Raw genomic sequence first — 14,023 nt, forward strand, 5'->3', positions numbered from 1 at the left:
ACTACGTAGCTCATAATCAATTAATCCTCCCTTTGATTAATTCAAAAGTCAGCATCATTAAGCTAGCTATAATTAACAAATGGACAAAAATTACACATCATAATCTTGATTAGGAAATGATTATGACCCATTTTAATTTAAATAGGGAAAAATAAAAATCCTATAAAGTTCGATTAATATTCACAAATAATCACTTTTCAGTCTTTGAAATTGAAAATAGTCGATATCCCAGAGTTTTAAATTGTATAAGTGAAACTCCGAATTATTATTATCTCGAAGTTTTACTTGTGAAATTTGAAACGTCAAGACAATAATTATTTTTCAAAAACAAAATTAATCGTCAGTGAGCACTATTTCTACGTAAAAATCTATTGTGATTTGTGAAAAAAAAATCATATAAATACATAAATATTTATAATGAATGATAAAATTGATTTCTATTTTAATTTTGTCTCTACGTTGACTTTTTATAGAGAATTTAGGGTATGCTATATGGCTTTTTTGATTCCTTTTAATATTAATTTTTTAAAAAGAAAATATTATATGAAAATAAGAAAATGAACTAGTTGACTCTTAAACAGGGTGGATTAGCAAAAAGATTCTAAATAATAATCATTGTGTTTGTAATTAAGACATCTTGATTAGACATGATGAAGCATATTATAATTTTTTTCCTCAATTATTTGAATTTTCCCTATCTCTTATTTATTTATTTTTTGGTTTAAGCATATGTTTTACAACATTTCGATATCCACTGACTCAATTAATTCAGATTTGTATCATATAGGACCTATTAAAAGGCAAACCGCTTTGTATCATATGTTTAATTTTCAAGGCTCGAAGTCGAGGCAGTATATTCTTGAAGTTGAAATATATCAGATTTTGGAGTTGAATTCGAGCAAGGGTATTCGTAGATTGTTGTAAAAGATCAATAATTTTTAAAATCAATGTAGATTTATTTAAAAATAGTGCACAACTAAAAAATAGGTTGAAAGTCTTGTTAAGATTATTGTTGTTGTTGTTCGTACGATGACGACACGAGTTGAGCTTAAATAAAGAAGCGGGGATTTATATAGCAGATTTCAACTTGTTTGTGACTGAAGTACTATTATTGTTGTAGTATTCAGAAGTTAAGTGTTTGGACATAAATTTTACTCAAAGAAAAAGTTTAAGCTTCGTGATTGAAAATTATTATGGACAAATAATATAAGTTCTGACAGTTCGGAGTTTAATTAAGGAAAATTCCGACATTTTGCATAATTCCTGAAAATCTTGATTTTGAGTTTGTCGAGATACATAATTAACTCTTGATACATCCAACGAAGATACATTTTTTCCTTGTAAAGATACATAATTAGCTCCTGATATTTTTTTTTTCGATTTTGAGTTTGTCGAGATTATAATTGGTTCCCTGATACATCCAAGAAAGATACACAATTAGTTGAAATTTTTGTAATTACTTTGTAAGAATGAGATTTGTATAATATGGTAAGTTAAGGTATATCTTTATGTTATTTTTCCAATTATTATTTCATCATTAGTTAATGCAAGTCATGGATCATAATTATCATGGGCCAGTTTCATGTAACCTGTCCTGTATGGGCTCCTTGGCCCAAAATAGGTTCATCGAAAATGACACACTATAATTCTGGCCCAAAATAGGTTCATTGGAGATGACCCACTTCAACCCTAGCCCAAATTAGCTTCATCGGAGACGACCCACTTCATTTCTGCCCCAAAATAGGTTTATCGAAAACGATCCACTTCAATCCTGGCTCAAAATAGGTTCATTGGAAATGACCCATTACAATCCTGGTCCAAAAGAGGTTCATCGGAGACGACTCACTTCAACCTTAGCCCAAAATAGGCTCATCGGAGACGACCCACTTCAATCCTGGCCCAAAATAGGTTCATCGGAACCGACCCACTTCAACCCTGACCCAAAATAATTGGCTTTGCTCTAGACTTTATTTGTACTTTGGTTTAAGCAAAAAAGTTATGTGTCATTTGCACTTCTTCTCCTATTATTTTTCGTCGTTAATTTTTATCCGTCTTAACAAATAATTTTACGAATAACATCATTTTATATTTAATATCATATATTTATAAGTTATGTTCGGGCATGACTTCAATTTTCAAAGAATTTACAACCCACTAAACATAAAAGGATTAAAGATTGCCCACATAAAAGGCAAAAATTAAAGATCAGGATATATCAGTCTATTTAAAAGATAAAACGTGCAATTTTATGAAAAGTAAATGGATTAGAGATTTATTACATATTACTAGTAATAACTAGTAAAACATTACTTGTGAAGGACTTTGGGTAAGCTTATAATAAATTTATATTTTTTTTTATTTATGTACATGGTAAATATTAAAGTGTTTATAAACCTTCTATTAAATAGACTTATTTTTTTTTGAAACTTTTACTCTGTATAGTCATCCATCAAAATAAAAATCAGAAAATATATTTTTATTTATTTGCTATACTTATTTTTGATGGAGCGACCAAATATATCATAAAAACCCCTTTTAGAAAAATTCATAAAGCATCAATTGGCCAATATATTAATTATTACAATATGGTATAGACATCATAATTTACAATTTGAATAATTATTCAAGTTGCTTATCAATATTACTATTGACATTTTGTAAAAAGCAATTATAATAAGAGGTGCTAGTAATGATGTAGTTGATGAAGAACAAGAAGCATCTTCTTGGAGTCCAAATGAGAATATTAATCAATTGCCTCCAATATTTATTCAAAAAAGAAAAATAGAATATTGTTAGCATGATTACATGTGGTACATGTTGTAAATGTCCTGACTAAACCTATTGATGGTAGATGTAAAATTTTATATTCTAAATTTTAATTAATTGAATTTGTACTCTAGATATTATTTTACGTTTTTCTGTATATGAGCCTCTTTGAAATAGGGTTTTTGAGATCTATGATGACGTAGCCGAGGAACAAATATGTGAGGTTTGTTGGGACAAATTAAGTGAATAATACATCATATGAGCTTAGATTGTGACAAATACGATACTAATTAACTAGCATGAGATTTTTGCAGTAAGATAGAGAGACGGCAAATCTCAATGAGGATGTTGAGTCTATAGGTTGTATGCGGCATCTATACTGAAGGATAGGTAGATGAGGGTGGATGAAATGGAAGGAATGACAGACTTCTAGGTTGATAAGCTTCTGAAAATTGATACGCATATATGACACTTTATGTAAATCCCACATCGAAAAGAAAGAGAAAAGTGAAGTGAAAACACAAGTTCAGATGGTATGATTGCTTTTGGACACGATGATGACGTAATCCAACGAAAAAATTTGTAAGTCTATTGATACAAAGAACATAATATATATGTGTCATAAGACTTACATTATGACAAATATGGTATCAGAGCTAGACTTTTACTGTACGATAGAGAAATATGCTATCAGAGCTAGACTTTTACAGTACGATAGAGGGACAAACCTCAGCAATGACCAACCAGTAAAATTTGTTAAGACAAAACAATATATATATATATATATATATATATTATATATATATATCCTTGGATTGTGCTAAAATAAATATATATATTCTCATCAATATATAAATATTATATATTATTGAGATAATACGTTATTACCCCTTGAACTATATCCAAAACGGCAGAGACACACCTCAACTTAAAGGGGGTCCTATTACCCCCTGAACTAATTAAAAGTGTAATTTTGACACTCTTAGTGCCTATGTGGCACATACTTGGTACATACGTGGCACAATATACTGAAGGGTCTATATAGGCACACGTGTGTGCCACGTATGTGCTACGTAGGCACTAAGGGTGTCAAAATTACACTTTTAATTAGTTCAGGGGTAATAAAACCCCCTTTGAATTGAGGTATGTCTCTGCCGTTTTGAATATAATTCAGGGGGTAATAGATTATTTTCTCTATATTATTCAAAAAAAAAAAAAGTTTAATACATAATTCAACCCAAAAGCAAGTAACTTTTTCACCTGTAAGTAGGGGAAGGGTGCAATGGACCTTGATCTATATATTATATTTAATAATGATTGTTTATGCGTGTGATATTATTGGTGGATAATATTAATTTGCCAGAAAGATAGTCAATATTTTCCTCTTTTCCAATAAATATATTCTTTTTCTTTTTGAATCTTTTAATTGTTGCAGTACTCTTGAGAATTGAGTAGAACATGGCAAAGCAAAATTCATTTCTTTGTTGACTACAACAAGATATATATCTCATGATTCTTTAGACAATGGCCCATATTCTCTCACACATTGCTATATAGAGCTAGTTTGGTACGAAGGATAACTAAAACAGTGCAGTTTGAGGCATTGAAGTTATCGTTGTGCACGGTGTTTGGGGAAGGGTTCTATCACAAGGGTGCATTGTACGCAGTCTTACCTTGCATTTCTGCTAGAAGTTGTTTCTAAGGTTTAAACCCGTGACCTCCTGGTCACGTGACAGCAACTTTACCAGTTACTCCAAGGCTCCCCTTCACAGTGGTACAAGCCTATAGAACAGATCCTGTTCAAGTAAGGTCGTCATGTGATGACTAATTCTGCAATTAATTTTAGGATGAGTTTATTCGATATTTAGTTGGAAGAAGGATAACTCGTCTCAAGATTAGTTATTTCGAGATTGCAGTCAGAGGCGGAGCCAGCGTAGTAATAGGAGGTTTGTCCGAACCCCCTTCGACGGAAAATTATACTATTAATACATGATTAAAATGATTTTTATGTATATATTGTAGATGTTGAACTCCCTTCGGTGAGTTTTTCTTCGAATTTTGAATCCCCTCAGCAGAAATTCAAATTCCGCCTCTAATTGTAATGTTATTTTAATTCTGAGATAACTTGTTGCCAACGAAAGAACCCACAGTGTGTAGTTGAAGTAGTAAAACAAAGAATAAGTGAAGGTTTGAGTGGCTATATATATATATATATATATGTGCTACTATTCAAAATGCCATTATTTGCCTACATATGCATTATTTTGTCTTTCTCTTTGAGCTTTCTATAAAGTATATAAAATAATAATAATGGCTAATGAGTGCAACAAAGCCTACTTCCAAAGAAATTATGTTTATTTAACTTAATACTTCTATCCCATCAATTTTGGTGCTTATTATACAATAAGTTATTATTTCTATCCCATCACCAATGAGTGCCCTAAAGTATATTTCCAAGAAATTTCCAACTTTCATGTTGCAAATTTCAACTTTGGCGCTTGTGTGATCTTGCTCATATTATCGATTTCAATAAAAAGGAATATTGTGGTGAATTTTCAACTAATATGAAACTTAACAATTCACGATGAATCCTCATAATACGTTTCTATATGTTGGAAACTACATCTTTCACTGCTAGAAATGTGCGAATTTTCCACGTTCTTGTCACAATTTCGCAGATAATATGCGATTCTCGATGATAATTTTTCAGGAACAATTTCCAACGAGCATACATCCGGATGATTCTGGAGAAAATTTCATGAGAAATATGTGAATTCCTAATACTGTACGTTTTTAAATAGACGTTCAGCTACAAAAAATTAAAACTCTTCATCTGACAACGTCTTTTTTCATAATCGCTCTATAAAGCAAGCCTTGGGTCCAAAAAGACGAGCAATGCCTCTACCTCGCAATCTGATTCACGAAATAAGTAAAATATGCTAAAACAAACTATACATCTTGTGTCAACATATTAACATATATACAACAATGTTTAATTTGCAAAAATTCTAAGGTATATAGGATTAATCAATCCAATTTGCTTGGTTGTGTCCAATATTTATAACCAATTAATTAATATATGGAGTAGGAAAGTGGAATATTTTCTTTGATGAATTTAGAAAAAATATGGATTTTGTAATAATTAAAGAAATATTTGGAATTTGTAGTGTATGTCATTGTTCTTATAGTACTTGATAATGATACAAGTGCCATCAAGTGGAAATAGACTTGTAAAGGAAAGTATTTATATAACATAAGGTAGGAGTTTAATTTCTTCTATACATATATATCTCCATTATTGTGTCATATTTTGGATTTTTCTTTCTTGGCCTAATCATATCCTTTTTAATTTAATTTTATTTTTTGTCAATTATTCGTTGATATCGACAGACCTGAATAATTTAAATTAACGCTTCATAGGATCAGTTAAAGGGAAAAGTGCTTAGCTATTAGGGATTTCTATATTCCTAAAATAGAAACTCAAAATCTCTAATCGATGATGCTATTCATAATATTGTCTTCACTTATATGTGATAGTATAAAGAAATTTTATACTATTAATGTATTTTATAATTAATTATAAACAATTACTAAAGTTCTAATTTAAACAAATTCTTACACACTATCAATTTATAAAAGTCAAACTCAAAATTGAATTGGCTATTTGATTCTTTTGTGTTCAAACTAATTATAATGAGGGGAATATTGGATAAGATCATAACAAAAGTGAAAATGATATAGAAAAAGAAATGTATGTTATAAAGTAAAAGTCTCAAATCTAGCAATAGATTTTTTTAATTAAGGATGTGTTTGTTATGGAGAATAAAATATTTTTACGTATTAGTTTATTATAAATTTTGAAAAATAAGTTTCATGAGAATGAAGAAAATGACTTATAAGGTAGAAAGTAGAAAAAACAAGTTTCATAAGTAACGTTACACACTGATCGTCTACCTCCAATCCCACCATTATAGTACTTGCTTAGTTATATATAAATATTTCTGGGACGATAGTTATCTATTAATTCTTGAGTCGGGAATCTATCAGAAACAACTACCTGACCTCACCTCTAAGGTAGCAACAGGGAGTGCGAACACTTACCCTCTTCAGACCCCATTTCGTAGGGATACACTGGACAGAGGTAGAGTCAGAATTTCAACCCAAGGAGTTCAATATTTGAAGAAAATCTAGTCGAATGGGGTTCAACACTATGTACTATAGATACATAAAAATTTAATTTTAATCATGTATAAAAGATATATTTTTTCATCGAAGGAGGTTCGAATGAAACCCCCTGCCAAAGGGCTGGCTCTGCCCCTGACACCGGGCATATTTTTGTTGTTGTTGTTACTTACCTATCAAGTACCATAAAATAGTAAAATGATCACCTATTTTCCAAAAATATATTTTCCAATATTTTCCTTCTTACCAAACACACCCTAAATGGTCCAAAATTAATCTCTAAGTTTTAATTCTAAAGTTTAAAAGAGTGAGACAAAGACACCTTGTGTTAATATTGACATGTTGAGTTGATTGGCTCATAGAATTAAATAATTAGATTCACTAATTGATCAATGATTATTCATGCAAACTTTTGTTAATTAGTTAATTAATTAACTAATAAAGCTTCACTTTCTCATAATTTTCAACTCAAACTGGATAATGACATTAATTAAATATTTAATAGAATTGAAATAAATCTATTTTTTCTTTTTGGGTGGGGTGGGGGGCTGGGGGTGGGGGGTGGGGACTTGACATTTGTCCATAAAGAAAATAGAAACTTAAGAATTTTTTACTTACTAGTTTAAGTTTTGTGCATTAACGTAGTAAAGGATATTTACATAATTAAGTTAATTATTCAATATGTTTCGATAATTTTCATTTTGAGATGAGGGTTTATCGGTAGTTAATAGGAGTAAAATCTGCGTATATTTTTTCTTCTTCGGACTTTACTTGTGAGACTACATACATTGGATATGTTGTTGTTGTAAGTTACTTATCCAATAATTACAAATAAATTAATGTGAAAAGTATTAATTTAATTATTATATGATAAAAATGATAAATGACCTAGTTGGTATTACAGGTTAAATTCTGTTAATAATAAGGCAAAAAAAGTATTTTTTTTTTTACATTATATATAGCAAGAAGTAGAATTCAAATATAGAATTGATTATTTTGTAGTACTATTATCTTTATATTGGTATCTTCATTTATTTCATATCTAATGCTTATAGTACAATGTCCTTTTCTTGTAGGGCACAAAGTTCTAAAAAAGATATTGTTAAATTATTGTTTTTTTTTCCTTCTAATTATCAATTATTTCTTACACAAAATCTAAACATTATTAACTTAATATATAAATATCTCATTTAACTTGACCTCAATCGATATTTACATGCTCCAATTTTAGTGTACACAAATAAATAATTGAACTTATATAAAATTAAATAAGTAGGCAAACACAACTATTTTGAGGTTCTATGCTTTTTGCAATTTTTTTTATTTTAAAAAATTGCTGAGGCACACCTGAACTTTAGGAGAGTCCTATTACTTCCTGGACTAATTAAAATTGTATTTTTGACAACCTTAGTGGATATGTGGCACATACGTGGTACATTAGTAAATTAACATACTAAAGCTCCACGTAGACACACGTATGTGCCACGTAGGCACTAAGATTGTCAAAAATACGGTTTTAACTAGTCCAGGGATAATAGGATCCTCCTAAAATTCGGGTGTGTCTCAGCAATTTTGTGTATAATTTAGGGTGAGACAGTGCATTTTCTCTTTATCGAAAACCTCTATTTATTCCCATATTTTCTTCTATTTTATATAATATTAGTCTGAAATGATTTTCTTTTTTTAAAATGATATATACTAAGATTCATGTAATTGACCCAATATTGTAATAGTCAATTGTTATTATCTAAGGGAATTGATAATGGATTTAAAATTTAAAAAAAAAAAAAAAGGTACTCAATTACATGGAAGACTAGAAAAAAATAGACAGCAAATTGGAATTTTCTCTATTTTTTTCTTTTCGTGCCAAATGTTTGATTGTAAATTTACTTGCTAAAAGTACCAATTAGTGACTTGCATGTATACAAATCTCTTTATAATAAAATCATCCTATAATAATATCTTATAATAACAATCAAATTTTACTCAAAATCGATTTTTTATGTTATATTTTATCTATTTCACAATTTTTTATCTTTAACAGCGACAACCATCTTTATAATAGTACGTTGTACTTTATGCTTTAACCAAAAAGTAAAATGTAAAAAGGTAAAAAATACATTCAAAATATCTTTATTTTTTGAGTTTTATATTTGAATTATCAGATGTGTCAGTTAGTTTCCTATCTGAACTATCACCAATTATTTATTATAATACATCTCGTCTATCAATTGATCTCCATTAATTACTACCTGAATATCACCATCGTTCAGGTAGAAAAAGTAAACAATCAATAGTTTAGGTGTATCTTGATCATAAATATAGTTGGTGATATCTTTATACTAGTACGTGGTACTTTAATTTATGCTTAACCAACAAAAAACGAGTAAAGGGTAAAAAACACATCTAAAATATCTCGACTTTCTGAGTTTTATATCAAAACTATCCGATATGCAAGTTAATTTCCTACCTGAACTATTACCAATTATTTATTATAATATATCTCGACTCCTATAATTACTATATGAATATCACCGGTGGAAAAAGTGAACAATTGATAGTTTAGGTGCGTTTTGATCATAAAATCGTTGGTAATAATTCAGATATAAAAACTTACACACCTAATAATTCATGTATTAAAACTCAAAATATCGAAAAATTTTAAATATATTTTTAACAATTAAATCAAAATAAATGTATTATTTTTATATTTTGAATTCCTATAGGAAAAATAAGATCTAAACTTTTATCTTAGATGAAATTGATGCATGGAAGTAAATATTTTGGAATTATTTTAATTTAATTTTTTTTTTTGGGAAAGAGACATTTCCTTCTTCTTAGGCTTTTTCTTCATGGAAATATATGGAGTTGCCTTCAATTAGTAATCATGAGTTTCCTTGTCATCATTACTATTGTTGAAAAATATTATTAGATCATATTGTCATCATTCCTGCCTTCAACAAAACTTGTTGATTTATGTTGAATTTTATAAGAGTAAAGCATATAGTAATCCCTGAATTATGATCTAATTTACTAGGCCATAATTTAATTTTATGAAAGTTTGATCTATTATCATCTTAAATTAAATTATAATATATTTTTGTTAGTTTTTTAGCTGACGTAGCATCTTTGATGTGTGTTTCATGTTATGTAATAAATGTACCACATCAACACAAAAGAGTGATAAAAATACGCTAAAATTGAGTTAGGTGATGGAGGGTGGGGGTAATAGGACTCTTGTGAAGTTGGAGTGTATCGTAGCAACTTTGACTATACTTCGAAAGGATACTGAATGATTATCTAATTTTATAATTATTTTGTCTAAAAGTTTAAACGGTTAAAATTATGAGTAAAAGTTGTGATAGTTCGATAAGTATCTTTTAATATTTAATAAAAAGTCACATGTTTGAGTTCTGAATAATATCGAATAACCTTTTTAACGAGTGTTTTACCCCTCAAAATGAATTACTAAATGCTAAAAAAAAAAAAGAATTAGGGATTCGACACGCTATTATTTATTTACTTATAACGTAAAATAAAGGGACATTTACACAAATAGCCTTTTCTGATACCACTCTTTAAATTATATCCACCATCAAATTACGATATATATAAGAGAAAATGTTCTATTACCACCTTGAACTATACGAGAAAAAGTTGAGACACATCCGAATTTTAAGAGGGTCCTATTACCTCTGGACTAATTAAAATCATATTTTTGACAACCGTAGTATCTACGTGACACATACATGATACACATGTATGCCTACGTGGCACAATACGTGGACCCTTCAGTGGGTAGTGTCACGTATGTACCACATAGACACTAAAATTGTAAAAAATACGATTTTAATTAGTCCAGAAAGATAATAGGATCCTTCTAAAATTTGAGTGTGTCTCAGCCTTTTCATATATAGTTCAAGGTGGTAATAGAGTATTTTCTCTTTATATAACTATAACCATAAATGTTCTATCTGTTCTAATATTATATTAAATTATCTATGTCGTCATATTATGGTATATATAACCATAATTATATATAGGGCTGGACATAAAATATCGAAAATCGAATCGAAAAATTTGGTAATTAATATTCGGTAATTTGATATTTGGTATGGTATTTAGGAGTAAAATTTTAATATTTCGATATTCGAAATTAGATTTGGTAAAAGATATTAATACTATTTGGTATTCAGTATTTACCGAATATCAATTTATATATATATATATATATATATATATATATGTCTAACCTAACCTACTCAATAGACAATAGTATTAGTCAATCCCAAAGAATCTCATGGACCTTAGTAATATATACGTAAAAAACAACAAAAGGAATACTAAATAGGATTTCTCTTAAATATACTTTTTGAAGTTTAGACGTACATTTGAACATTTCCAACTTTAATATGGTATTACCAAAAGCCGTACCGAACCGAAGTTTAATTTACCGATTACCAAATTACCGAAATGATGTTTATAAGTATGGTGTGTGGTATCTACTTTCAAATACTGATAACCGAATTACCGAATTCGAAATTTAAAAATATCGAACCGAATACCAAACGCCCATCCCTAATTATATATATTTTATCTGCTCTAATATCATATTAAAATTATATATCCTATCTAATTTTTAGAAAGTGCCACATGGAATATAAATGTGTATACATATATAGTGAAACACAATAACTCCCACCTATATATAGGATCTCACTCACTTCACATTTCTCTAAAATCTTCATCTTTCAAAAACTACTTTCTTTTTTTTTTCTTCTCAAATAGTTTAAAAAAAATAGCAAAAAAATTACAAGAAAACTATTTAATATATCAAAAATGTGTGTTAATTCTACAAAATGGAGTGCTTCACATATTAATTATATTTCTGGGAAGAAAAAGAAATCAAAAAGATCCAAAGTTCAAGTTCATAGGCTTGCATGGTAATTATATTACTTTCATATATAGTTTAAAACAATTAAATCTTTTATTTTATTGAGAAGTATTTTTTATTACTCTCCTGTCCTAATTTATATGATATAGGTTAAATTTTGAGAGTCGTGTAAAAAATTATTTAATTGATCGTGATTTGTCTGTATATCCTTTAAATATTTTAAATTGTTGATTTTTTTTGACATAGTACTTTTTTTTTTTTTTTTTTAGTTTTTTAAATATGTAAATTATTTTTGAAAACCTGAAACATCTACGTAAAACGTTTGACTTTCGAAATTCTGAATTATACTATATAAATTTAGAGGGAGGAAATATTAGTATATATTACTTTCTTATAAGGTGCATGTGACTTTCTTCTTGTTCTAATTTGTATAAGTTTAATTTATATATATTGATAGTGTATGAGAAATTGAATATTAAAGTCTATGAGTATTCAATTGTAATTGTTAGAAAAATAGGAAATTTAAAGAAAAAAGATTTTGCCATGTTATTCTTTTGTTCTTCTTAAAGAGATATTGCTAGTATATTATAATTTATATATTATCATTAACTTATGTTACTTCATAAGTGTCCTTATATTTATAGAACTACTTTAAATGATTTTTTTTTGAGAAAAGTCATATTATTTAACGAACAGATATAAGTTGTTGCCATGTGATCAGAAGAGTTCAAGTCGTAGAAATAGTCTCTTATAAAAAATTTAAAGTGAGGTTACGTATGATAGACCTTGTGGCCGTGTCCTTTTATAAACCGCACGTATAGTGGAAGCTTTAATGCATCGAACTGTTATTTTTTAATGTATATATGAGTGCATTCGTAGTAGTAGTTGGGAGGAGTGCTTTGTTTATTTATATCGATCAGTGCCTGTAGTTTCTTGTTCGTACTGTTCTGATGATGTTGTGATCATGAATAGAAAGTTTATTGTATTCCTCTGTCGGTGTTTTGTTTCTTTTATTATCTAACGGTGTGTTAATTATCCCATTTTGTTGTTTATTTGCTATACTGTTATCTGTTCTGAGCCGAGGGTCTATCAAAAACAATCTCTCTACTTCATCTGAGTTAGTGATATGGACTGCGTACATTTTACTCTCTCCAGACTCCACTTTGTGGAAATCTATGTTGCTCGGACTCTTCAATAACATCGATAGATGCGTGTCTGGTCTTCCAAAACTAGTGTATTTTGAAGGATTAGACACGAATATGACAACATATTTAGAATGTCCGAGCAACTTAGGTGGAAATACATTTGATATATTATTATGAGAAAATGCATTGTTTCCACCCTAAACTATACACGAAATTTCTGAGACACACCCGAACTTTAGGAGGGTCGTCCTATTACCCCTGAACTAATTAAAATCGTAATTTTAACAACCTTAGTACCTACATGGACCTTCGGTGTGTTGATTCACTGATATGCCATGCAAGCGCTAAGATTGCCAAAAAAACGATTTTAATTAGTCCAGGCGTAATAGGACCCTCTTAAAGTTCGAGTGTGTCTCAGCAATATCGTGTATAATTCAAGATGGAAACATAACATTTTTCCTATTATTATTGTTGCAGTAATAATATCTTTTTTATTTTTCAGGAGGAAGAAATATGAGGAAAAAGCAGCAAAAGGGAAAAATATGGAATTAAAAAACTTGAAGTTGTATATGGAAAATATGAGTATATTAGAAGAAAATGAGAAATTAAGAAACAAAGCAAACCTTCTCCACCAAGAAAACCTTGTTTTAATGTCTGAATTTCAGAAGAAATTTTCTAAGTTGGATCGAGTTTTCTCCACCCTTAATTTCATTAAAAATGGCGCTAGAGTTTAAATTACGAGTTCAATCGAACTCAGAGAGCTGTATTCAGATGTGTATTTGTTTTAATAAAATAAATAAAATATGTAGTATATATTAGTAATTTAAAATTTAAACTCGTAAGCTTCAAATTCTGATTCCATCTTCGTTTAATGTGTGTCTTTTTACATTAGTCTATTGAATATATATGTTTACATGTCATGATGAATATATTGCTAGTTTATATTGTTTGAAGAGAAAAGAGATGATTTCCCCTGAACTTGTCGCCTCAATTCATTTTAGCATTTAAACTAAATTTTTGTTTATTTACCCCTCTT

At 29.0% G+C, this 14,023-nt stretch overlaps 1 long non-coding RNA gene across 1 annotated transcript; it reads left to right on the forward strand.

The window, feature by feature from the left end:
* Nucleotides 1–11,661: 11,661 nt before the first annotated feature.
* LOC107857406 lies at nt 11,662–13,816 on the forward strand. The gene is made up of 2 exons (XR_001670860.2): nt 11,662–11,891; nt 13,490–13,816. It is a non-coding gene; the product is annotated as an uncharacterized LOC107857406 (long non-coding RNA).
* The last annotated feature ends 207 nt before the right edge of the window (nt 13,817–14,023 follow it).

This window comes from Capsicum annuum, chromosome 1 (assembly GCF_002878395.1).
Source record: "Capsicum annuum cultivar UCD-10X-F1 chromosome 1, UCD10Xv1.1, whole genome shotgun sequence".
In the NCBI taxonomy this organism is placed as follows: Eukaryota; Viridiplantae; Streptophyta; class Magnoliopsida; order Solanales; family Solanaceae; genus Capsicum; species Capsicum annuum.